The following is a 27788-nucleotide window of genomic DNA, read 5'->3' as shown; positions in this document are numbered from 1 at the left end:
GAGGATAGTGGTAAACCAGACAAACAAGGTCCCTGCTCTTGTAGGTCTCATGTTCTAGTAGGAAAAGAGATAATAAACGGGAAAATGTCAGTTAATGATAATAGGTACCCTAGAGGGAATTAAAACATGGTGATGAGATGCAGAAGTTGGGAGGTGAATCAAGGAAGACTGCTCTGAAAAGGTGGCATTTAAAGTGCGACCTGAATGATGAGAACAAGCCAGCCAGGGGGAGCCACTAGTTTAATGGCTCTAAGGCAGGAATAAGGTCACTACTCATGAGGAACAGCAAGGTGGCAGGGAGGGGATGTGAGCTGTGCCAGGAACCAGCTTCCGGTTTGGTAGGCCAGAATGGATGGTACGTTTTTTAAGTGTTAGAGAAAGCCATTTGAGGGTCTTAATAGGAGAGAGATGGAAACCATCTTACATTTTTAAAAGATTACTCTTGGCTTCTGCTTCTAGCACTATGACCTAGGTACTCTAAAAAGCCTTCCTCACACTGTTCTACCAGGTCTTGGATAAATTACAATGAGCTTATTTTATTTTTTTTTAATTTTGTATTGGAGTATAGTTGATTTACAATGTTGTGTTTCGGGTGTACAGCAAAGTGATTTAGTTACACGTATTCACATATCTATTCCTTTTCAGATTCTTTTCCCGTATAGGTTATTGCAGAGTATTGAGTAGAGTTCCCTGTGCTATATAGTAGGTGCTTGTTGATTATTTTATATATAGTAGGGTATGTATGTTAATCCCAACCTCCTAGTTTATCCCTCCCCCCACTTTCCCCTTTGGTAACCATAAGTTTGTTTTCTAAGTCTGTGAGTCTGTTTCTGTTTTGTAAACAAGATCATTTGTATCATTTTCTTTTAGATTCCACGTATAAGTGATATCATATGACATTTGCCTTTCTCTGTCTGATTTACTTCACTTAGTACAGTAATCTCTAGGTCTAACCATGTTGCCACAAATGGCATTATTTCATTCTTTTTTATGGCTGAGTAATATTCCATTGTATATATGTACCACATCTTCTTTATCTATTCATCTGTCAGTGGACATTTAGGTTGCTTCCATGTCTTGGCTATTGTAAATAGTGCTGCAGTGAACATTGGGGTGTATGTATCTTTTTGAATTATTGTCTTCTCCAGATATATGCCCAGCAGTGCAATTGCTGGATCAAGTGGTAGCTCTGTTTTTAGTTTTCTTTTTTTTTTTTTTGCGGTATGTGGGCCTCTCACTGTTGTGGCCTCTCCCATTGCGGAGCACAGGCTCCGGACGTGCAGGCTCAGCGGCCATGGCTCACGGTAGCAGCCACTCCACGGCATGTGGGATCTTCCCGGACCGGGGCACGAACCCGTGTCCCCTGCATCAGCAGACAGACTCTCAACCAGTGTGCCACAAGGGAAGCCCCTATTTTTAGTTTTTTAAGGAACCTCCATACTCTTCTCCATAGTGGCTGTACCCGTTTACATTCCCACCAACAGTGCAAGAGGGTTCCCGTTTCTCCACACCCTCTCCAGCATTTATTGCTTGTAGACTTCTTGATGATGGCCATTCTGACCGGTGTGAGGTGATACCTCATTGTAGTTTTGATTTGTATTTCACTAATAATTAGCAATGTTGAGCATCTTTTCATGTGCCTGTTGGCCACCTGTTTGTCTTCTTTGGAGAAATGTCTATTTAGTCCTTCCACCCATTTTTTGATCGGGTTGTTTGTTGTTTTGATATTGAGCTGCATGAGCTATTTGTATGTTTGGGAGATTAATCCCTTTGGGTCGCTTCATTTGCAAGTATTTTCTCCCATTCCATAGGTTGTCTTTCTGTTTTGTTTATGGTTTCCTTTGTTGTGCAAAAACTTTTAACTTTAATTACGTCCCATTTGTTTATTTTTGTTACAATGAGCTTATTTTTAATAGACAGCTTGGCTTGCAAGGAAGTAAGAGAAATCCCAAAGTCATAAAAAAGAAAAAGAGTAAAAAGTAGCATGCACTGTAAGCAAATCCATATATCAGAGTAGGGAATGGGAGGAGGCTAAGCCTTGGGCCACTGCAAGTAGATGGGCTAAATTTGAGAATCTCACCCTAGACCAGGACATTTGAAGATGGCCATAACCTTAGACAAGGGTGGCCTAGGAAGAATATTCATGCTAGCAAACCAAAGAAGCTTATCAAGAAGTCTGTCTCCACACTGATTCTAGATAGGGTGAAAAAGAAAAAGAGGAATAGTCACCCTCTGAAATTTTTAACCCATGAAACTGGCCCCCTCTAGTCTGGAATTCAATCTTACACTCTCCTTATGATCAAAGAAACTCCAAACCAAGAAATCAAAGAACTTGCTAGAGCACTGGTAGCTGGCAGATCTCAGGCACACAGATCTCACCAATTATGTTCAACAAAGTAAGTGCTCACAATATTAAAATTACTAAACACACAAATAAACCATGAGACAGAATCATCAGAAATAATTAACAGATTTATTGCCCCAGAGATTTTAGATATTGGAATTACTATATAGAGAATATATATAATCACGTTTTATATGTAAAAGAAATAAAGGTGATTTCTAAAAAATAAAAAAATGTAAAGAATCCATTAGATACAACCAGATAGATTTGAAGCAAAATGCTTAGAATTGAAAAATATGATCCCTGAAATTTAAAATATGATTTGTAAATTAAATATAAATTAGGTGTAATTGAAGAGGAAAGTTGTGAACTAGAAGACAAATCTAAAGAAGTTTCCCAGAATGAAATACAGAAAGCCAAGGGGTTGGAAAATAAAAAGAGGCTAAGCATCAGGGAAGATATATGTGTCTAATCAGAGTTCCACTAGGAGAAATAAAATAATGGAAAGACAATATTTGAATAGAAATTGTTTGAAAATTTTCCATAAATGATGAAAGATATGAATCCACACATATAGGAAGTATGATAGATATCAAGCAAGATAAATGAAAAGTAAATTCAAGCATGACAGTAAAAGTGTAGTCCAAAGTTAGAGGAACTACCATAAAAGTAACCAAAGAGAAATGTATACCACCTACAAAAGAACAATTTCTAGACTGAAAATAAATACCAGAGACATTAGCATAATATATTCGAAGTGCTGAAGTAAAATAATTGTCAGTCTGAAACTGTGTTTCAGCAAAACTCATTTTTCTCAACAGTTTTTTTGAAAAATTATAGTTGATGTACAATATTATATAGCAAAACTCTTTTTTAAGACCAAAGATGGAATACAATCATTTTCAGATAAATGAAACCTAAGGGGATTTACTAGCAATAGGCCAACACAGATAAAATTTCTGAAAATGAGTCAAGAAGTATGGTTTGAGGGACTTCCCTGGTGGCGCAGTGGTTAAGAATCTGCCTGCCAATGCAGGGGACATGGGTTCAAGCCCTGGTATGGGAAGATCACATATTCTGCAGAGCAACTAAGCCTGTGCGCTACAACTGTTGAGCCTGCGCTCTAGAGCCTGCGAGCCACAACGACTGAGCCCGTGAGCCACAACTACTGAAGGCTGCATGCCTATAGCCTGTGCTCCACAACAAGAGAAGCCACTGCAATGAGAAGCCTGCGCACTGCAATGAAGAGTAGCCCCCGCTCGCCACAACTAGGGAAAGCCTGCGTACAGCAACAAAGACCCAATGCAGCCAAAAATAAATAAATAAAATTAATTAATTAATTAATTTTTAAAAAAAGAAGTAAGGTTTGAGATTCAAAAAGAAATAGAGGGCTTCCCTGGTGGCACAGTGGTTGAGAGTCTGCCTGCTGATGCAGGGGACACGGGTTCGTGCCCTGGTCCAGGAGGATCCCACGTGCCGCGGAGCGGCTGGGCCCATGAGCCATGGCCGCTGAGCCTGTGCGTCCGGAGCCTGTGCTCTGCAACGGGAGAGGCCACAACAGTGAGAGGCCCGTGTACCAAAAAAAAAAAAAAAAAGGAATAGAGAGCAAAGACTTTGGGACGTGTGAATAAATCTAAACAAACATTGTACAAATAAATAATAAAACATTAATTTGTGGAATAAAAAAAGACAACTAAAATACTGGGTAACAATAACATGTAAATTAGGATGAGATAATCAGAGTTTAAGAAATGTGTATTAATTGGGAAGAGAGTTGAGATATAGATGAATAATAGCTCACAACTGATTGTTTATAGTGTACTAGACATATGTAATAACTCACTTAACCCTCGTAACAGCCTTCTGAGTTACATACTATAGTTATCCTCAGTTTACAGATAAAAGTGGCACAGAGTTTAAATAATTTACCCAAGGTCACATAGCTAGAAAGCAAAGAGCTGGGTTCAAACTCAGGTAATATAACTCTAAAATGGATATACTATATAGTATTCTCTGTGCTGTTTCTAGAAAGTTAAAAATAAGTGATAAAAATTTAAGTAAACAGTAGAAGATATAGTTTCAAAACAATGAGGGGAAGTGGAATAAGAAAGAAAAAAACACTAAATAAGTACAAAAGAAGGCCCTCCCCAAAAAACAAAAAAGTAGAAAAAGCAGAACAAATAAAATGCACAATGTAAGATAGAAAAAAATAAAACCAAATTAGATAACATAATAAACAGAAGTAGATTAAAATTAGTTAAAAGAGAGATTTTGAGATTCGATTTTTAAAAACCCATCAATATGCTGTTTACAAGAGACTTATAAAACATAAGGACACAGAAAAATTAAAAATAAAACGTTCCTTATGTGCTACACCTCAATTTTTTTAAATGTTAATATTCCACAAAGAAAATAACTATCAAACTTTCAATTAACAGATTATTTAGTACACAATTATCCAGAGAACAGAAAGAAGCAATGGTCCTACAGCTCATTCTGAGGACAGTTTGAAAAAGGAAAACTACAGGCCCCTCTGTATCCTAACAGGAACAGCATTCTACAATGTATCTATTTAGGGCTTCCCTGGTGGTGCAGTGGTTGAGAGTCTGCCTGCCGATGCAGGAGACATGGGTTCGTGCCCCGGTCCAGGAGGATCCCACATGCCGTGCAGCAGCTGGGCCCGTGAGCCATGGCTGCTGAGCCTGCAAGTCCGGAGCCTGTGCTCCGTGACGGGAGAGGCCACAGCAGTAAGAGGCCCGCGTACCGCAATAAATAAATAAATAAATAAACAAAATATATCTATTTAAATCACCACATTAAGAGGCTAAAAGATAAAAACCATATGATTGCCTGATATATGCAAAAAAATCATTTGATAAAACTTAAAACCTGATGATAATAACAATTTTTACAAAAGTAGGAATGAGGACAATTTTCCTTTACCTAAGAAACAATTTCTATCAAACAATATACTTTTACTTGGAATTATGACAGGTAAAAAGTAGTCCCTTAAAATAAAGAACAAGACAGATAAGCCCACCATCAGTACCTTTGTTGATACTACATAATCTTCGCCAGCAGAGTAAAACAAGAAATAGAAGTAAAAGGGATAAGAATATGAAAGGAAAAATGAAACTATCATTTTATGATTATAATTACTCTCATAAAAGATACAGGTAAAAATTATTAGAATCTATAAGAAATTAATTAAATGACTAGATTTAAGATCAAAATATACACATCACATTTCTAAAAAAAAAAAAAAACTGGGGAAGTAAAAGGGAAAAACTCAAGCATTTTTTTCTGCCTTTTCTGTATAAACTGTTCCATGGATAACGAACTAGTAGGCAAAAGGAAGCATCTCATACAATTATTCAAAGTAATACATGAAAGCAAAATGGTAGAAATAGAATATCATCTTTTTGCAACCGACAATGAATTAATGAGTCTAAATATTGAGTATCAATGGCTGCTAATATTTTTTTAAAAGAGTGAAAACCAGACTTCCTGAAAAAAACATAAATGGATAAAACCTGAGCCTGATGAAGCATCTGGATCAAGCTGCCAATTTCTAAGAAATACAGAGGACACAGGAACGTGATGGACTATAACATGAGTGTGCAACCAGCAAAATCCACACTGTAGAACTCTGTGTCAAACAGACTGAGTTTGCAACAGATGAAGTGTAGGGAAAAGCAAAGGATGGAGGGAGAATCCATAGATTAAAAGAGACTTAAAAGACATAACAAGGTGTTTTTAAAAAAAAAAACAGGCAAGACTAAATTATAGCGTAAAATAATGCAAGGGAGAGATTGCTATGAAAGACAGGATAGTGGTTATCTAGGGGGAAGAGAGGGGACTGTGAACTGTATGGGGCATATAGAGGGACTTCTGAGATGACAGGAAAAGTTGTTTCTTGACCTGGATAGTGGCTACAGTGTATCCATCTTATAGTTATCCACTAAGCTCTACATTTGTTTCATTTAGTGTTCTGTTTCTATGCTTTACTTTACAATTTAGAAGTTTTTAAAAGTTTTCTAAGAAGCTGTATTTCTCTATCACACAGCAAGCAATTAGAAAACATAACTTCAAAAAAATATATTATTAACTCATGATACCCAGGAATACATCTAGCAAAATACGTATAGAACCTTTATGGAAAAAATAATAAAACTTCAGTGAAAGACTTGAAAGAAATTATTTTTAAATATAGAGATATACTATATTCACTGATAGGAAAACTCATTAGCATTAAGATCTGATTCTCCCCAAATTGGTTGTTGTTGGGAGACAATTCTACATGAGCCCCTTGTATTTCTGAAGGTCTTGTGTGCAGAGACGCTAACTGCTTTTATTCCAAGCTATCTTTTCAAGACTCTTTGTATACTAACAGCCTGGGAAGATAGAGACAGGATTTCCCTCCAGAGCAAGAGAGTAGATTTTTTATTGTTCTCTAAAAAGATAATGTCTCCCTCTGGGGCAAAGATCAGGCTGACTCATTGCCCATTATAGAAGATGCAGGTTCCCTAAGCTCAGTGTCCTCTCCTGTAATATAACCCACTGGACTGCAGCTACCACCCAGCCCTCTTCTCATAGCCCTCTGTCTGGAAACACGGCAAGCGGAACCAACACCAACACGCTGCTTGCTGTGCTATGAGTAATAGATCCCGTCCTTCGTCTGTGACCCAGGAGTCTCGTGTGTTCTGCCAGCATAAATGAGACTGTGGCAGGCTAGCTTATTCATTTGTAAGTAGGATAAATCTCAGACCCTTCACAGTTCCTCATAGTTAACCATTTGGGGAAAAAAGAGAAATTAGATACCTACTTACATTGTACACAAAAATCTACTCCATATGAATTAAGGACTTAACTGTGAAAAGCAAAAATTTAACTTTTAGAAGAAAATATAACCTAAGAAAAGGGAAAGATTTATTGAACAAAACACAGAAATCATAAAGGAAATAAAGTCAACTAGATTAAAATAAAAGACTTCTGTTCATGAAAATATTCCATAAAGAAAGCTAAAAGCCACAAACTGGGAGAAAATATTTGTTAACTTTATTAGTGGTAAAGGATAACAATACAGAATACATAAGAACTCTTGAAAATCAATTTCCTAAAAGCCAAAAAAAAAAAAAGGAAAAATCAAACAAAAGACATGTATAGGAATTTAATAGAAAAGGAAATGAATGGCAGACATATGAAAAGATACTCAACTTCATTAGTAATTTAAAAATGTTAATTAATTGCACAATGATAATGTCCATTTTATTGGCATAAATTTAAAGCACTAGTATGATTTATAGCAATAGGCTTTCTTATACTGTTAATAAAAGTAAAATTTGGTATAATCACTTCAAAATATAATTTGGCATTATCTTGTAAATTGAGCATTTGCATACACTAAATAAATTCATCAATTCTATTTCTAGGTATAACGCTTGAGAAATTCTTGCCCATAAGCACCAAAAAACATGTACAAGAATGGAAAATACCAATATTTATCAACAGAGAATAGATAAATAAATTGTGGCTTTATTTATGTGGATAATTAACTTATTAAATTGATGAATTAATACTATTATAAGTATGGAAATGAATAAACATAAGTTACAAATATCAACATAAATGATTATATTATATTAGATATATACTTTTGAGTGGGGAAAAAAACAGCAGATACACTATGGCTTCATTTTTATAAATCTCAAAAACAAAGGAGAACTAAACTGTTTGTTTAGTGATAAATATCTATATGATAAAACTATAAAGTTGTAAGTACAGAAATGATAAAAACAAATCTCATGGTTGTGATTACTTCTGGAGAGTTGGGAGCGATTATAATCAAGGAAAGGTATACAGGCAATTTCAATAGTTCCAGATCTTAACTGAGTGGAATGCATGCATATATATAGATGTATTTCAATGAAGATGTCAGCATTTTAAGAAAAAACAAGTTTTTAGATGAAAGCACTAACTGAATCTTTAAAATATACTTGACCATGCACCAACAGTAAATATTATTTTCTCTTAAACTGGAAGTAAATCTATATCTGTTAGAAATAATGCGGCCAAACAATGTGAATCTGAAGAATTTTGTTGCCAACACTTTATAGCAAGTATATGAGCCAAAGTGATTTAAGTTTGTAAAAATGCAAAATAGTATAAACAAAACTTGTGCTAAGCCAGATTTGAACATCTAGTGAGAATAACATTCATACTAAGTTTTCTGCATTGCGTTCTTTTTACATTTATTTTTCACTTTTATTGAAGATTCAAAACATACATATATATCACATTTTTGTATCACATATTATCTAATGAAATAAGATAAAACAAATTGAATATTTTAAAAGAAACTTGACAGTTGTGAGGAAAACAGACAGTAGAAGCAGGGACATTGGGGGAAGGCTACTGCAGTAGTCAAGGTAAGAGAAGGTGGTGGCTTCAACTAGAAGAGGCAGTGAAGATGGAAAGAGGTGGATAAATTTGGGATGATGTTGCAGATTGGGTTTCCTGGGATGCTGACTCTGAGAAAGATCAGGGTGAAATAAGTGTATAATTCGGGGCTCTTAGCATCAACACCCTTGACAGGGAAATAAAAGGGAAAGGAAGGGAGCAGGTTGGGCAGAAGGAGAAGTTGGGCTGTGATGCAGTCTCAGTGAAGGCCTCAGCAGAGTCATCCTGTGTTAGGAGTCGGGCCTCAAGCATCAGTCACTGTATATGGTTTGCTTACCCCCAGGAAAGGGGTGTGACCTTGAGTGTGGTGGCTCTCTTCAGGGGAGGGCAATTTCCAGAGAGGGCAGAGTGGCTGTGAGTTGGCAACACATCCAGCAGCTGTGGGCATAAGTCCCCTAGTCCCCTCTGAGGGGCACGTCACAGCATCTAGTACAGATATGTGTTGGGGGAATAGGAGACTTGCTGATGGATTGAATGTGGAAGATGAGGAAAGAGAGCTACTGAATTTTTGGTCTGAGAGCAGATGGTGGTGCCATTCATTGACATAGGAAGAAGGGGAGGAGGAAGAGGTTTAGGAGATGGAAATCCGAAAACTCTTTTCTGTGATGTTTAAGTTCAAGATGCTTATAAAAATTCAAGAGGAGATGGCAAGTTAGATAGGCAGTTAGATGTAGACACGTGGACTCTTAAGGAGAAGTCCAGGGTAGAAAACAAAACAAAACAAAACAAATTTAGTAGACATGGCAAATAGATGACTTTTAAAGCTCTGAGACTGGATATGATCATTTAGGAAGATTGTACAAATAGAGAAGAGGACCCTGACCAAGCCCAAACCACGCTGACTTTAGAAGTGGGGCAGAGGGACTTCCCTGGTGGTCCAGTGGTTAAGAATCCACCTTCCAATGCAGGGGACGTGGGTTTGATCCCTGGGTGGGGAACTAAGATCCACATGCTGCAGAACAACCAAGCCCACGTGCCGCAACTACTGAGCCTGCACACCACAACTAGAGAGCCCACATGCCACAATTAGAGAGCCCACACGCTCTGGAGCCCATGTGCCACAGCTAGAGAGAAGCCTGCATGCTGCAACGAAGAGCCTGTGTGCCACAGTGAAAGATCCTGCATGCCACAACTAAGACCTGATGCAGCCAAAAATAAATAAATATTTTTTTTAATTGAACTCATCTTTTTTTTTAAAGACCAGTTTTTGTAAGTCAATTTATTTTTTTTAAGTATTATTTTAACTATTTATATTTATTTTTGGCTGCATTGGGTCTTCGTTGCTGCACACAGGCTTTCTCTAGTTGCGGCAAGCGGGGGCTACTCTTTGTTGTGGTGCATGGGCTTCTCATTGCAGTGGCTTCTTCTGTTGCGGAGCACGGGCTCTAGGCGCGTGGGGTTCAGTAGTTGTGGCTCGCGGGCTGTAGAGCACAGGCTCAGTAGTTGTGGCGCACGGGCTTAGTTGCTCCGCGGCATGTGGGATCTTCCCGGACCAGGGCTCGAACCCATGTCCCCTGCATTGGCAGGCGGATTCTTAACTACTGCGCCATCAGGGAAGCCCCAAAACTGAACTCATCTTTAAAAAAAAAAAAAAAAAAGAAGTGGGGCAGAGGATAGGAGCCAACAAAGAAGACTAAGAGGAACCCATGACATGGGGTATAATGGAAGCCAAGTCCTGGGGAAAAAGTATTTCAAGAAGCAAAGAGTAATTAAGTGTCAAATGCTGCTGAAAGGTCAGGTAAGACAAAGCAGAGAGGAGACCACTGGATTTGGAAATTATGGGGGTAACGTGTCATTGACAAAACAGTCTTTGTGAAATAATAGAAATAAAATATGAGCAGTGAATTAGGGAAGAGAGTTGAAATTGAGGAGGTGGAGGCAGCAATATAGACAACTTTTACAAGAAGTCAGTCATAGCCATTTGAATCTGAGAGACTAGGATTTGTTGCTAGCTTTTTGAGTTTCTCAAGATAAGATGGAATTTTTTATAATATCAATTTTCCAGTAAGTTGGTACATTGTTCAACACAGTGCAGACCAACATTGTGAGTATCAAAAATACATCTAGGAGTCAGGTTCAGCCAGTGGGTTATGAGTTTCTGACTTCCATCAAGAAAGCGAACTCTTGGGCTTCCCTGGTGGCGCAGTGGTTGAGTCCGCCTGCCGATGCAGGGGACGCGGGTTCGTGCCCCGGTCCAGGAAGATCCCACATGCCGCGGAGCGGCTGGGCCCGTGAGCCATGGCTGCTGAGCCTGCAAAAAAAAAAAAAAAAAAAGAAACGAACTCTCAAAAAGTAAACTATTATAAATATCGTGGTAGAGCATGCTCCAGGACAGGTGAGTGAGTACAGGAAACTTGCGGAGGCTAGAATGCATAGAAAGTTGGGGAAGATGACCCCGGAGAGGAAGACAAGCCTCAGATGGACTTTCTCAAGGTCAAGATTGAAGGAGGAGGAAGAAAAAATTGCTGGCAAACGCTTGTGGCCAAATCACCTATCCTCCGACGTAGCATTTATCAGCACTGACACTTACATTCTGATTTCCGTGTGGCCCTCTCATTGATGTTATTTAGGTCCGAGAGCCAGATTGTCAGAGGCTTTTCATTTCAGCTACTTTGAAGTTTGGACTTTATTCTGCAGACAATAGGAAACCATTGAAAGTTTTTGAATAGGGGAAAGATATATAATCAAAGTGAGTTTTTAACAGGATTATTTCTTCAGCAGTGAGCAGGATGGAGTCAAGCAAGGCTAGGTTAGATGCAGAAAGTCCATGTAGGAGATTTTTTCTGGTTGTGGAAATGGAGAGTAAGAGGTGAAGATTGATGGGTGTGGGGCATTAGAAAACAAAGACAATGCTCAGTCTACATTAGTGTGTGTGTGTGTGTGTGTGTGTGTGTGTGTGTGTCGGGGGAAGGGAGGAAGGGTGACAGTGGGGTTGTGTGGGCTGACATGTCAAAAGCAATAATAGCCAATATATGGATGGCACCATATAGCCTACAAGTGCTTTCACATCCATTATCTCATTCGCCCTCACCACACCCTTGTGAGCTATTATTATGCCCATTTAACAAATGTGGAATCTGAGGCTCAAAGAGGTTAAGTGATTTGCCCATAAGGTCACAAGATGTTCTTGACCATGGGTGTCCTCACTCCGTGTTTTGACAATGGCTTTCAGATACACTTAGGCTCTTGATGGTGTGTGGGCAGGAGTCAGCCTGTGTTTGCCTTTCGAAAGACATGTCCTGAAATTTCAGTTTCTTGGAGGGATTGGCTGGATTCCACTTCTTTGATGCTGGTTCCCTGTGAACTTTCTAAAAGAGACTATAATTTACATATGACAGCTGGAGAGAAAAAAAAGAAAGAATCCATTTCTAAGTTAGTTTTCCATTTTGACTCCAGGCGTTCTCTGAAATGAAACATTAAGTCTCTCTCCTAGGCAGGGTAACAGTTAGATCATTAAAATTCTCATCCTGTGAGGGCCAAACCTTGGTGAACTGAGATAAGAAAATGCATTTACCTCTCTTCTCACTGCCTGCCATGCACCCTCTCAAGTAAAAAGCTGGGAATTCCCTTCTAATGAGTGAGATCTATTTCATTATCTCAACCACAAGTCCATAGGCCCAGGGGCTCAGATGTCAAACCAACCTAGCGGGTCAATTCTAGCTTCCTGAATTACTTAAATACTGGCTTTTTCTCTGGCATTAACTGAAAGGAACTTCCCCAAGGACTAAATTGACAGCTGTATTTTCAATTATGGACTAAAGGCTGCTTCTTATCCAAACCAAGATGGCTGACTGAAAGAATCCCAGAAGTATGTGGATGTGATGTTACCTTGCTGATGGACTTTCTCAAGTCAAAACGTTTACTTAAAACTTCGTCTTCTTCCAAAGCAGGAATTTCTAAAACTTTAGAAGCAGCTTTCCTTATAAAAGCCTTTACACTTTTCAGGTCTTTTAACTTTAAAAAGCTTGTGAATTCTCTTCTAGGTGATTAAAAGCCATTTTGAATTAAATACAGTTGCCCTGATCTTGTCAAAAACGATGATGCAAAAAAAAAAAAAAAAAGACGGTGCTTTCCTAGAGCTTAATTTACTATACAGAGTTAGAAAGCAGTTGGATTTTTAAAAATTGATTTATACTGCCATCTAGTGATACATTTCATTGCAAATTTCAACACCCTAGAGTACGTTTTGGTAGGTCTGCTAGGTTACCCTTAAAAACTTCGTAGAATCGAGGATTTATGCTTCCAAATAGAAAGCAAACTAGCTCCTCTACACAGCGTACAAGGCCCCTCTCATATACAAAGGCTAAGAAAAAAATTTTAACACAGATATAGAAGGGAGCTCCCAACAGAGGTCCTGTTAAACCACAGAGGCTTCTTACATTAGCTTTTTCACTTATATCTTTGATTTTTATTGTAATTATCCCACATAAGCTGTTTATTTCTTCTAGGCAAATAAATTCAATCTTGGCTGACTAATTTAATGGTCACTCTATTTGAAAAAGTAGAATGCATACAGGTTAAACATATGGGAGCTACCATGATGTTGTCCAGGTTCAAATCCTAGCTCAGAATCTGCAATCTGTGTGCCCTTGGAGAGTTATAAAACACCCCCATGGGCTTCCCTGGTGGCACAGTGGTTAGAAATCCGCCTGCCAATGCAGGGGACACGGGTTCAGTCCCTGTTCCAGGAAGATCCCACATGCCGCGGAGCAACTAAGCCTGTGCACCACAACTACTGAGCCTGCGCTCTAGAGCCCACGAGCCACAGCTACTGAGCCTGTGTGCCACAGCTACTGAAGCCAGCACTCCTGGAGCCTGTGCTCAGCAACAAGAGAAACCACCACAATGAGAAGCCCCGTGCACCGCAACAAAGAGTAGACCCCGCTCACCACAACAAGAGAAAAGCCTGCGCGCAGCAACGAGACCCAACACAGCCAAAAATATAAGTAACTTAATTAATTAAAACACCCCCATGCCTCAGTTTCCTAATCTATAAAAGAGGGGTAATAATCAAATCTACCTCACAGAGTCATGCAAAAGACACTATGCTCAGCACAGAAACTAGCACAAAGTAAATGCTCAGTGGAAACACAAGGTACCATTATATTGGTGGATCACAGGCAGCCTAATGTGCATAGCCACTGAGGATGCAGAGATAGAAGAACAGCTCCCTGTCCCATACCCTTAGCAAATAGATCTTTGGACACAATGAAGACCCAAGGTCAGGTCTCTCGATACTAGAATTATTATATGATCCAGCAATTCTAGGTAAATACCTAAAAGAATTGAAAACAGAGACTCAAACAAATTTTGTATTATTCACAATAGCCAAAAGGTGGAAACAACCCAAATATTCATCAGCAAATGCATGAATAAACAAAATGAGTTATATACATTAACGGAACACTATTCATCCTTAAAAAGGAATGAAATTCTGATACATGCTGCAATGTGGATGACCTTGGAAACATTATGCTAAGTGGAATAAGTCAGACACAAAAGGATAAATGTTGTCAGATTCCGCCATATATGAGTTACCTAGAATAGTCAAATTCACAGAGACAGAAAGTAGAATGGTGGTTACCGGGGGCTGGAGGAAGGGGGCAAAGGGGAGTTATTGTTTAATGGTTACAGAGTATCAGTTTGGAATGATGAAAAAGCTCTGGATATGAAATAGTGATGATGGTTGCACAACAATGAGAATGTACCTAATGCCACTGAATAGTACACTTAAAATGGCTAAAATGGACTGTGGAAAACAGTATGGAGTTTTCTCAAAAAACTAAAAATAGGACTACCATATGACCCAGCAATTCCACTCCTGAGTATATATCCAAAAAAAGCAAAAACACTAATTCAAAAAGATACAGGCACCCCAATGTTCATAACAGCATTATTTACAATTGCCAAGACATGGAAACAACCTAAGTGTCTGTCAACAGATGAATGGATAAAGAAGATGTGGTATATGTATACAATGAAATACTACTCGACCATAAAAAAGGATGCATTTTTGCCATTTGCAACAACATGGATGGACTTGGAGGGCATTATGCTAAATGAAATAAGTCAGAGAAAGACACACTGTATGATATCACTTATACATGGAATCTAAAAAAATACAACAAACTAGTGAATATACAAAAAAGGAAGCAGACTCAGAGATATATATAGTGGTTACCAGTGGGGAGAGAGAGAGGAGGGAGGGGCAGTATAGGAGTAAGAGGTAAAAACAATTATGTATAAAATAAGCTACAAGTATATTTTGTGCAACAGAGGGAATATAGCCGATAGTTTATAATAACTATAAGTGGAGTATAATCTTTAAAAATTGTGAATCACTATATTGTACACCTGTAACGTATATGATATTTTACATCAACTACTTCAATTTTAAAAATTAAAAAAAAAAAAAAGAAGAGATAAACCAGGCTGGAATAGGCAATGTGCTGGGAGATATTGAGAAGGTGTTTCTCGAGCTGGCCTTAAGACTATGCCAGCTTTAAATGATCTGGGAGGAGAAAGGAGGGATCACGTGGGAGGACCCAGCCTGTCCTGAGCATGTGAGGGAATTGGAAGGACAACCTTCACATCTTCTTGCCACAAAGACTCTGCCACCAATAGTGATTCCACTTCGTTAAATAAGAAATAATAGAACAAGTAATAGTAATGGCTAACCTTAGGTAGTGCTAAAGACTTTGTGTTTATTACCTTGCTTAACCCTCATAATAACATCATGAGGTAGAACTGTAGTTATCAACCCATTCTGAAGCTCAGAATGTTTAAATTCCTTGCCCAAGACCATGTGCTAGAGAAAAACAAAGCTCCAGACCCTGGCTCTTCACTGCTGGTTTAAACTACCACTGGTTAATGAATGACACATTTTCCACTCTACTTAACATTTTCCCACCACCTAGATAACCAGACAGAAAGGTAAACTAATTTTAAATTAGCTCCAGTTAATATTAAATCAACAAAGCATTATCTGAATTAGTCTCAAAGTAATGATTCTTAATCTTTGGGGGTCAGGGTCCCCTCTGAAAATCTGACAACAATTAAAGCCCCTCATCCATACACACACAAAGTTTGCATAGAATTTCAGGGACTCCCTGAAGCCCAGGAGGAGCCCTAAGTTAACATTTCTTGACCTCACTCTTCCCGAGCCAAATGAAACCCCTCCAAGTGCAAGTGGTGTGGGCGTCACACTGGGTCCCAACTCCTCCCATTAGCACAGATCATCAAGGGTGCTGGGGCAGCTGCTCTGCCTACACATATAATCAGATCATAAACTGTCTTCAACCATATTTGTTCTGTTGAATAGCATTTGAGTTCTTGGCAAGCGTCATGGTCTGGGAATGCTGATGCTTTCATTCTGCCTGTGTGAAGGGGAGCAGGCTGTGGGTAGGCCGTCTGGAGGAAGACTGTGTGAGCAGATATTGTTGCTGCCGCCCCACATACTGCCAGGTGCCACTAGCTGCTGGGGTGGTCAGAAGCCACTTCCAGCCTAGGGGCCAAGAAAAAAAAGCAAACAGAATTAACCTAACTGCCATCCTGGAACAGTCCTGCCCCATGTGTATTGGAGAAGATCAAAAGCATAATAAATAGTTCCCTTTCCCCTCACTCTTGAGTCTAGCAGCTGTGTTTTTCTCCTCTCTAATTTTCTTCTATGCGAGGAACAAAACACAGACAATATGGTATAATGTTAAAAATATTTATAATGTTTATAAATATATAATGTTTAGGAGACAGATGTAGGTTTAAAGTCTAGCTTCACCACTTACTCGGGCAAGTTACTCAGCATCTCTAAACCTCTGATTTCCTTTTTTTTTTTTTTTTTTTTTTGCTGTGCGTGGGCCTCTCACTGTTGCAGCCTCTCCTGTCGCGGAGCACAGGCTCCGGATGCGCAGGCTCAGCGGCCATGGCTCACGGGCCCAGCCGCTCTGTGGCACGCGGGATCCTCCCGGACCGGGGCACGAACCCGTGTCCCCTGCATCGGCAGGCGGACTCTCAACCACTGCGCCACCAGGGAAGCCCCCCCTTTTTTTTTTTTTTTAATATTTATTTGGCTGCACTGGGTCTTAGTCTTGGCATGTGGGATCTTCGTTGTGGCATGGGGGATCTTTAGTTGTGGCCATGCAGGATCTTTAGTTGCAGCAAGCGGGATCTAGTTCCCTGACCAGGGATAGAACCCAGGCCCCCTGCACTGGGAGAGCAGAGTCTCAGCCACTGGACCACCAGGGAAGTCCCCAAACCTGTGATTTCTGTTTTAGAAAATGTTGACACGAATGTTTATATTACAGAATTGTTGTGAGGATTAAGTAAGGCAATACACTTATATTCCTGGCACATAATAAGTACTTAATAAGCAGCTACTAAAACCACACCTCATGGTATTTATATTTCTGGCTATCAAGTTGCCACTGAGATTAATAACCCTGTTAATCTGTGTGTTTAAGTCCTTGAATATCAAGAGCTATTGTGATCTCAAGGAAATATAAAAGAGCCATACATCCTAAACCCCATCGTTCAGAAGCTATAACTGCTTTCTCAGCTTTCTCTTCATTCCTGGCACAGAGCTTGGTGAACAACTGAATGGTGGCAGGTACATGTGGGCCAGAAGTTACTCTGGGAGAGCCAGGATCACCTTAAGAAATTAGCAAGTGGAGCAGACATCCTGTTCACTGTCAGAAGACAAGGTCACTGTTAAATCGTAATTTCCTTGACGAGCACATTGTGTGCGGGAGAGGCTCGGTCTTCAGAAGTTTTCTGCAATCCTCTGGTTCGCTGAAAGGAGTTGTCTCCAAAGCACCTCTGGGCAAGCTCTTCCTCTCTTAGCTTGGACGTAAGGAAAGACCTTGGGGAAATCAGCTGGACTTATTTACATCCTAAATCTTTAAAGCAAACAAATGAAAAAGAATTTGAATTTACAATGAAAGACACACAATAGCCTTAAAGACTTAACAAAATAGAACCCAGGATTGAGGGAAAAAAGGAGAAGCAGATGCGATAACCCTAAAGTATACCTCAGTTGTAAATTTCACTCTGCACTTCCCGAACAAAATGAGAGACAGTAGGTTTCAGAGCTCTAATCAGAAGAAAATAAAATGCCATTTGTACGGGGAGATACAGCTCTTTCCTGGTACTAAAACCTGGTGAGAATTTCTCATACAGTGGAACATACATCAAGATCTGGAGTCATGCCAGGTACTGTCCTCACAACTGTTTTACAGTAAATAAACAGTTTTCGTGTAGCTATTTATTATAGTGACCTGAGATAAAACACTACCTCAAGGGAGATGATCAGACAACACCAGAATGTGGGACATTCCAGTGTGGCTTAGTGTCTTCAAAACGTCAATATCATGAAAAGAAAAGGGGGTGGTGGGGAAATGTTTAAGATGAAAAGAGGCAAGATACTGAAGAGACAGAACCATTTTCAATGTATGACTTTTGGTTGGTGAAGAAAATCATTGTAAGACATTTTGGTGGTAGTCTAAGAATCATGAATATGGACTGATTATATATTAGATGATATAGGAAATTATTGTTAGATATGGTAATGGCATGGTGGCTGTGTAAAAGAATTTTTTTTATTTATCATTTATTTTTAGAAGTGCATCCTGAAATATTTAAAGGTAACTTTGAAATGGTTCCTACACACACACATGCACAAAATGATATTTGACAAAATGTTAACCAGTATGGAATTTAGTGAGGGATACATGGATCAGCATATATTCTATTATGTGTTTGAATATTTTCACAGTAAGAAGTGAGAAAAAGAAAAAGACTCCGAATAGCCAAAGCAATCTTGAGAAAGAAAAACGTAGCTGGAGGAATCAGGCTTCCTGACTTCAGACTCTACTACAAAGCTAAAGTAATCAAGACAGTATGGTACTGACACAAAAACAGAAATATAGATCAATGGAACAGGAGAGAAAGCCCAGAGATAAACCCAGGCACATATGGTATCTTATCTTTGATAAAGGAGGCAAGAATAGACAATGGAGAAAAGACAGCCTCTTCAATAAGTGGTGCTGGGAAAACTGGACAGCTACATGTAAAAGAATGAAATTAGAACACTCCCTAACACTGTACCCAAAAATAACCTCCAAATGGATTAAAGACCTAAATGTAAGGCCAGACACTATAAAACTCTTAGAGGAAAACATAGGCAGAACACTCTATGACATAAATCACAGCAAGATCCTTTTTGACCCACCTCCTAGAGAAATGGAAATAAAAACAAAAAGAAACAAATGGGACCTAATGAAACTTAAAAGCTTTTGCACAGCAAAGGAAACCATAAACAAGATGAAAAGACAAAAAAAAAAAAAAAAAAAAAAGATGAAAAGACAACCCTCAGAATGGGAGAAAATATTTGCAAATGAAGCAACAGAAAATATTTGCAAATGAAGCAACAGACAAAGGACTAATCTCCAGAATATACAAGCAGCTCATGCAGCTCAATATCAAAAAAACAAACAACCCAATCCAGAAATGGGCAGAAGACCTAAATAGACATTTCTCCAAAGAAGATATACTGATTGCCAACAAACACATGAAAGGATGCTCAACATCACTAATTATTAGAGAAATGCAAATCAAAACTACAATGCGATATCATCTCACACCAGTCAGAATGGCCATCATCAAAAAATCTACAAACAGTAAATGCTGGAGAGGGTGCGGAGAAAAGGGAACCCTCGTACACTGTTGGTGGAATGTAAATTGATACAGCCACTATGGAGAACAGTATGGAGGTTCCTTAAAAAACTAAAAATAGAACTACCATACGACCCAGCAATCCCACTACTGGGCACATACCCTGAGAAAACCATAATTCAAAGAGTCATGTACCACAATGTTCATTGCAGCTCTATTTACAATAGCCAGGACATGGAAGCAACCTAAGTGTCCATTTACAGATGAATGGATAAAGAAGATGTGGCACATATATACAATGGAATATTACTCAGCCATAAAAAATGAAATTGAGTTATTTGTTGTGAGGTGGATGGACCTAGAGTCCGTCATACAGAGTGAAGTAAGTTAGAAAGAGAAAAACAAATACCATATGCTAACACATATATATATATGGAATCAAAAAACAAAAATGCTTCTGAAGAACTTAGGCGCAGGACAGGAAGAAAGATACAGACGTAGAGAATGGAGTTGAGGACACGGGGAGGGGGAAGGGTAAGCTGGGACAAAGTGAGAGAGTGGCATGGACATATATACACTACCAAACATAAAATAGATAGCTAGTGGGAAGCAGCCGCATAGCACAGGGAGATCAGCTCGGTGCTTTGTGACCACCTAGAGGGGTGGGATAGGGAGGGTGCGAGGGAGACGCAAGAGGGAGGAGATATGGGGATATATGTATATGTATAGCTGATTCACTTTGTTATACAGCAGAAACTAACACACCATTGTAAAGCAATTATACTCCAATAAAGTTGTTAAAAAAGAAAAAGTGAGAAAAAGAACACATGGGGAGAAATCTCAGAGGAGCACGTACCCTACGTTTGCTAGAGAAAAACGCCTGCAGACTGCCCTGGGTATACCAGGGTAGGAGGCATGAACTTGTTACGGACTGAATTATGTCTCCCCCCAAATTCATTATGTTGAAGTTTAACCCCCAAAACCTCAGAATGTAAACATATTTGGAGATAGGCTCTAAAATGAGGTCATTAAGAAGGGCCCTAGGGCTTCCCTGGTGGCGCAGTGGTTGAGAGTCCGCCTGCGGATGCAGGGGACATGGGTTCGTGCCCCGCTCCGGGAAGATCCCACATGCCGCAGAGCGGCTGGGTCTGTGAGCCATGGCCGCTGAGCCTGCGTGTCCAGAGCTTGTGCTCCACAACGGGAGAGGCCACAACAGTGAGAGGCCCGCGTACCACAAAAAAAAAAAAAAAAGGGCCCTAATCCAATATGACTGGAATCCTTATAAGAAGAGAAGATTTGGACACAGACACATACAGGCAAGGTGATGTGAAGATGCAGGGATAAGACAGCTGTCTAGGAGCCAACGAGAGAGGCCTGGAACAGATCCCTCAGAAGGAAGCAACCCTGTTGGCACCTTGGTCTGGAACTTCTAGCCTTCACAACTGTGAGAAAATAAATTCCTGTTGTTTAAGCCAGAAAGTCTTTGGTACTGGGTTAAGTCAGCCCTAGCAAACTAATAGAGAACACCTTGATTTGCCACCAAAGCCCAGGAAGCTTTTCCTGTATCCCCACCCAGCCCTCTCCCCCTGACACTGTAATCTGGACACTGTATAGTCTATACTGGGCAGAGCAGGACTGCAAGGCTCATCAGAAGGTAGTTGCCCTGAGCAGACTTGGATTGCAGCTGCTCAGATGCACATACTCCACAGCCCAGAGACTGTGCATCTGAGTGCTGCAGTCCAAGTCTGACACGTATTGGTCCTTTACCTTTGTGGGTTTTCTGTCTTAAAAGTTAAGAAATCGGGCTTCCCTGGTGGCACAGTGGTTGAGAGTCCGCCTGCAGATGCAGGGGACACGGGTTCGTGCCCCGGTCCGGGAAGATCCCACATGCCGCGGAGTGGCTGGGCCCGTGAGCCATGGCCACTGAGCCTGCGTGTCCGGAGCCTGTGCTCCGCAACGGGAGAGGCCACAACAGTGAGAGGCCCGCGTAACAAAAGAAAAAAAAAAGTTAAGAAGCTGTGTGTGTGTGTGTGTGTGTGCACGTGTACGCATGCACACGTATATTGGGGAAGAGGGAATCTAGCTTTAAAAGCCCTGTAGCTAATATTTATTTATTCTAATGAATATTTAATATTTAGAATCACAATTGATATTCAGGTGGTGTGCTGCCATACTCGACTGTTAAAGTATTTAAGTAACTTCACGCTTGTGGATAAATAGCATTACCTTCCTCATCACCGCAGCTCCTCTCTGGAGACTCCCCACAGTCCAGCAGCTAACGAGTTAATGCCTGGCACCAGAAGGTGCTCCAGAACCTGCTCCAGCAGTCTTGCCCTGCACTCTGGTAGGAACATCTGTCTCTGCCCATACTAGCTGCTACATGTTTTTCCAGTCCATCTCTCTTAGTGCGCCCTCAGCTCCCAGCACTGTCCTCTAAATTCTTTATGATGCATTATTTCACGACAGCTCCAAAGCATATTAGTCTTTCTCTTTACATATGAAGAAACTGAGGGTCAGAGAAATTAAAGTAGTGCAGGGACACAGGCAGAGTTCATAACCACTGCTCCCCATTTTCTGACTGTACCCCCTGGAACTGGTATGTCAGAATTCTTTTCTCCTTAGAAGAGAAAGCAGAGCAGTCAAGAAGAGTTCAGGGGCTCCAGCCCAAGGTCCTGGGGAGTCTGGGTTTTCTCGGGGCTCCCCTTTTCTCCAGGTCAGATCTCCCCAGATAAAAACACTGATATAGGTGCTGGGTCATAGTAAAAACACACGTAGGACAAGCTGTCCTGTAACCAAACAGCTTCTAAAGCTGCACAGCGATTCCAGGCTCTCCTCACTGCAGACACTACGGGAACAGAAGATGACCTCTCACCTGCAGCCGTGGTGCCCCTTGGAGGGCGAGGCAGGGCTGAACAGGTGGGTATGACCCACTTTAACCTTTCAAAGCAGTGGCAAAAGTCTGCACAGCTGTTCGAGGAACACCTGGACATTCTTTTGGCCCTGAGAGTTTTGCTGTAGGAACCTTGCACTCAGGTCCCTGACAATGACCTGCCCACTTGTGGGACACTCACTCGGGCCCTCCGGCCGTGCGGTACAGGAAGGCCCACCTCCTTTCACCCTGGCCCTGGCCCCCTGATTTCCTTGTGACCTTCTAACTTTGCTTCTGCCTTTCCCATGGCACTTAACCCCAGTGTGACCTGAAGACTCAATAACCCTAAAAACCAGTCCTGCTGACCAGCTGGCCTGGGCACAATAGCACTTGGAAAGCAAAGTCATGGGACTGAAACCAAAAGAAAACCTATTCATGAGAGAAGCAGCTGGCAGCTGGAAAACAGAAGGAGAGAGAAAGAAAGGCCAGTCACTACCTCCTACAGGACCCGATTAACTGGGGATTTCAGAGTAAGAGTCACTCAACCTGCCTGAGACCCCTCCCCTCTCCTAATGAAGACAGTGATGCTTATCGGAGCCCCCCACCCCCACCCCCGCCATCCCCACATCCTTCCCAGCAGGGCTCAGGAGAGCAATCCTGCTGACAGGAGCTTTGAGATGGAAAGCAGTGAGGAGAGGGCGTGGGGAGGACCACGGCTGCCCTGGGCAGTCAAGAGATGCTCTTCATCTAAGGCTCCTTTCCTATTAAGCACCCATGAAATATTTCTGAGGACATATGTTAAATCATTTTAAATAACTGCTAATTGTATTCATTTAAAAATTTCACAAGTAGTGTATTTTCATTGAAGAAAAAAGAGGGAAGAAAAGGAGAGAAAAGTCACCCATAATACAACTAGGACATAACCACTTTCAACATTTAATGCATATATGTTTTCACTCAGAAAACTAGATATCACAGTATATATCCTCAACAATAGATCATAAACAGCTTTCCACGTCCGTGTAACCACTTCTACCACTCCCTTTTAGTGGCCGCAGCGGGTTTTATTGTGTGGATAAAAGGTAGTGGCTTAAGCCAATCCCCTATTGCAGTTCATTTGGATTGTTTCTGATGGGAGTTAAATTCCTTTATGAAGTGGCAGACGCTGAGACCAGAGGATGATATCGCAGCCTTTTAAAGTTCTCAACCCCATCATCCCCACCACCCAGACTGCTTGGCATTTTGAACACTGTGTTCCCTTATAGTCAACCTCAGGATGTTTCCAGATGTTTTGCTGCATGATCCCCATCCAGAAACAGGTGTGGTAGGAGCCCCAGCCTCATCTCTTACATGGGCTTCCCCCCCTTAGCCCTCAGAGATAACAGATCACAGCTGAGGCAAAAAAAAAAAGTGGTATCAACTAGATCTCATTTCCAGCATCTTTATTTTATTGGCAGACAGTGATTTCCCAACTACACTGTTGGCGTCTCCCTGCCCACAGTAGGATTTCTGCCTGATTAGGCTCTGGAACTTGCTAGCAGGAGTTTAATACTCCTGCAGTGGGAGAGGGGTGAGATGGGGTAGGGACGAAGAGATACCAAGCAGGGAACACACACACACACACACACACACACACACACACAACACAGGCATGCTCCGTGGTCTATACACAAAGGAGATGAGAAGCTTTCATAAGGAGACAAAAGTTGTATCTTATGCATTTCAGAGGGAGAAAAGCCAGGAGCTAGGAACTGAATACAAGTGTCTGTTTTGCCCCAAAGGGGGGTTGTCAGTGTCAGAGGCGTTCTGTGGGTGCTGAGCCAGCTTTGGGCTGATGCTGTCCGATATCTGTTTTACACCCTGCAATCTCTTGAAGTCTCCTTCATATTACTTGAACATCTTTCCCTTTTCTCATTTCCTCACTGTGACGTCAAGAACACCCTTGAGACCACAGAGTACCTTTAAATGACTAAGATACAGCTTCTGAGGAAAAAGGAACGAGGAGGGGTCAGGGGAGGCCACTCCTGCTTTTGGCAATTGAAGGGAGGTGGGAGGACGGGGGAGCCTCCCCCTTCCGGCAGGACATGTCTGGACACAGCAGGACAGCCACACCCTGACTTCCCCATTTCCTGCTCTTGATGGTACCCACCCTCTCCAAACTGCCCAGACTTGAAAAGCTGAAGCCACCTCTGTCTTCTCTTTTCCTCCCACACCTAAGTGTCATGTTCTGTGGGCTCTTTCTTCCCACTTCCCCACTCCCATCCCTTCCTTTGCATTTCCACAGCAACTGCCCTAACTCAGGCCTCTCCCCAGCTTCCTACAAGTCCTCACCTTCTCTACTCCACCGTCTTAACCCCTCCTAGCCCATTCTTACCGACCGGATTCATGTTCCTAATCAGTGATTTGCATTATGTTGTTCTCCTGCTGCAAAACTCCCCATGGACCCCATGGCCTGGCAGGAAAAGACCACCACAACTAGGCTTTGTCCTGCTCTCCCACCCTGTTCTCACCCTAGCTGCTTCCATCGTCCACTTCCACGCAATCCAGTCTTCCCTGGAAGACCCACCTTTCCCTGGAATTCCACCCCCGGAATGCCCAACCTTTCTCATCTTTGCCTTTGGAATCAGAATGACCCTTGGAAGCGAATCTCCATGAACCTTTCACTTACCTCTGAACCACAAGAAAGTACTCCTCTTCTATGGCTTTATTCTCTGTACCTTTCTCTGTCCTGTATTTTACTATCTTGTTAATGTCTTATCTCTCCTACTGAATTACATTTCCTAAAGGGCAGGGGCCTGAGTTTTGTTGGTCACTGTATTGCCTGCAGCCCCAGGGAATTCTGAGTTTGTGTGAGCTGGTTTCGTAATTACGGGCAATTATCCTGACAGCTCTGTTGGATACAACTACAGGCTTGAAGACATGGTCCCTGGCCCTGGAAGGCTCAGAGGCTCACCCACCTTCTAGATTCCTAGGTATGAGGACAGATGCCCACACTTGCCAAAAGAGCTTAGGCTGGTGTTATAGACTGAATTGTGTCCCCCCCAAAATTCACATGTTTAAATCCTAACCCCTCGTACTCCAGAAGGTGACTTTATTTGGAGATGGGGTCTTTAGCAAGGTAGACAGGTTAGATGAGGTCATTAGGGTGGATCCAAATTCAATTTGATTGGGGTCCTTATAAAAAGGGGACATGTGGACCTCGAGACAGACAAGCAGAGAGCAAAAAATGATGTAAAGACACAGAAAAGACATCATCTATAAGGCAAGGAACTCTGGAGGCCACCAGAAGCTAGGACAGAGACCTGGAACAGGTCCTTCTCTCACAGCTCTTCGAAGGAACCAATCCTGCCCACACCTTGATTTCTGACTTCTAGCTTCCATACTGTGCGACAATAGTTTTCTTTTATGATAAAACACCCAGTCTGTGGTGCTTTGTTGGGGCAGCCCCAGCAAACTTATACATCTGGATGCCTGAGAAACGTGAGGAGAGCAAAGCCAAGTCATGGAGATGCTCTGGGCAGGAAGGCAGTGGGCCCTCAGCACCAATAGCCCGTGCCAGCAGCTGAGCCGAGGGCAAGGGCCAGCAGCTGGCCTGCCTGACACAGCTCTTTGAAGAGTGTTCTGCTTCTGTATTTGCGCAGAGGAGGGTGGCATTAGGGATGGGGGCAGGAAACCGCACTGAAGGGCAGACTGTCCTTCCAGGCTCCAGATGCTTCCAGCCCAACTCTTTTAAAATGAAAGAAATGGCAAGACATCATAAGCTCTGCAGAGACTCAGAGCTCTGCCCTGGAAACCCCTCCCTAATTACCACCTTCCACTGTGGCTCCTGGTGCCTCCCTCCTCCTCAGCAGGGGGCTAGGGATGTGGACATGCCTCTTCTCCTGACTCAAAGGGTCATTTCCTGAGCGCTCCTTACCAAAATATGCCTTCCCACTCTGGGGAGCCTCACCAGACACACTAACTGTATTAGGATTGATTGGATATAATTAAGTTCGCTGAGTGGAACTGCTCCCCATTAGCAGACAGGAAAACTAAGGTATGGTGGGCCTCACCTTCAGGCTGGCTGCTGGCAGGAAACAGATGCCAGAGCTTCTGCCCCACCTGGAGTCAGTCCCATAACCTCCCATAGTGAAGGTAGTAGGCAGGGGAAAGCAAGAGCAAAAGCAGTGAGCTCAGAAAGAAGTATGTGCCTGGGCCCCAGGACCATGGAACAGCTGTACCACCATATATATATATATATAGCAAACATGCCACTGTAAGAGCGAACACTTAGGCACCAGGGCCTTGCTCTGAGCACGCTAAGCCTGTGCTGCCCAGTACAGGAGCCACTGGCCACATGTGGTTACTAGCACTTGACATGTGGCTAGTCCTCCAAACTGAGATATGTTGTTACAGTGAAATACACACTGGACTTGGAAGACTTAGTATGAAAAAACGAATATAAATATTAATATTTTAAAAATACTGTTTACATGTTAAATGGATACTATGTTTATATGCTGTGTTAAATAGATTATATTACTAAAACTAATTTCACTTATTTATTTTTGCCTTTTTAAATATGGTGACTGGCTGGGACAACGTTAAATGTACCAACATTTACATTATAGGGGTCCCAGAGGAGAAGAGAGAGAGAAAGGACCCAAGAAAATATTTCCCATGTTAGGGAAGTCAAAAACTTCCCTAACATGGGAAAGGAAATAGCCACCCAAGTCCAGGAAGCACAGAGAGTCCTGAGCAGGATAAACCCGAGACACATAGTAATCAAAATTAATAAAAATTAAAGACAAAGAAAAATTATTAAAAGCAACAATGGAAAAATGACAAATAACATACAAGGGAACTCCCATAAGGTTAACAGCTGATTTCTCAGCAGAAACTCTACAAGCCAGAAGGGAGTGGCATGATATATTTAAAGTGATGAAACAGAAGAACCTACAACCAAGATTACTCTACCCGGCAAGGATCTCATTCAGATTCAATGGAGAAATCAAAAGCTTTACAGAAAAGCATAAGCTAAGAGAATTCAGCACTACCAAACCAGCTCTACAACAAATGCTAAAGGAACCTTCTCTAAGTGGGAAATACAAGAGAAGAAAAGGACCTACAAAAGTGAACCCAAAACAATTAAGAAAATGGTCATAGGAACATACATATTGATAATCACCTTAAATGTGAATGGATTAAATGCTGTAACCAAAAGACACAGGCTTGCTGAATGGATACAAAAACAAGACCCATATATATATGCTGTCTACAAGAGACCCACTTCAGACCTAGGGACACATACAGACTGAAAGTGAGGGGATGGAAAATATATTCCATACAAATGGAAATCAAAAGAAAGCTGGAGGGCTTCCCTGGTGGCGCAGTGGTTGAGAGTCCACCTGCCAATGCAGTGGACACAGGTTCGTACCCCAGTCTGGGAAGATCCCACATGCCGCGGAGTGG

At 41.4% G+C, this 27788-nt stretch overlaps 2 protein-coding genes across 4 annotated transcripts in view; one reads left to right on the top strand and one right to left on the bottom strand.

Moving 5' to 3' along the window:
- The window catches only part of LOC307191844 (uncharacterized protein), a 98923-nt gene that overhangs the window by 8765 nt on the left and 62370 nt on the right, over positions 1 to 27788 (bottom strand). The gene's annotated exons all lie outside the window — the stretch shown is intronic.
- Positions 1 to 27788, top strand: part of LHFPL3 (LHFPL tetraspan subfamily member 3) — a 599911-nt gene that overhangs the window by 530702 nt on the left and 41421 nt on the right. The window contains exon 4 of one of the 3 annotated variants that reach the window (XM_079932085.1): positions 26948 to 27084. The exons of the other annotated variants lie outside the window; for them this stretch is intronic. The gene's annotated coding sequence lies outside the window, so the exon portion shown is untranslated. Of the gene's footprint in view, positions 1 to 26947; positions 27085 to 27788 lie in introns of those variants that run through there. 3 annotated transcript variants of the gene reach the window in all.

This window comes from Stenella coeruleoalba, assembly GCF_951394435.1.
Source record: "Stenella coeruleoalba genome assembly, chromosome: 9".
NCBI classification, from domain to species: Eukaryota; Metazoa; Chordata; class Mammalia; order Artiodactyla; family Delphinidae; genus Stenella; species Stenella coeruleoalba.
The sequence above is the reverse complement of the archived record's forward strand: the minus strand, read 5'-3'. Positions and strand labels throughout refer to the sequence as shown.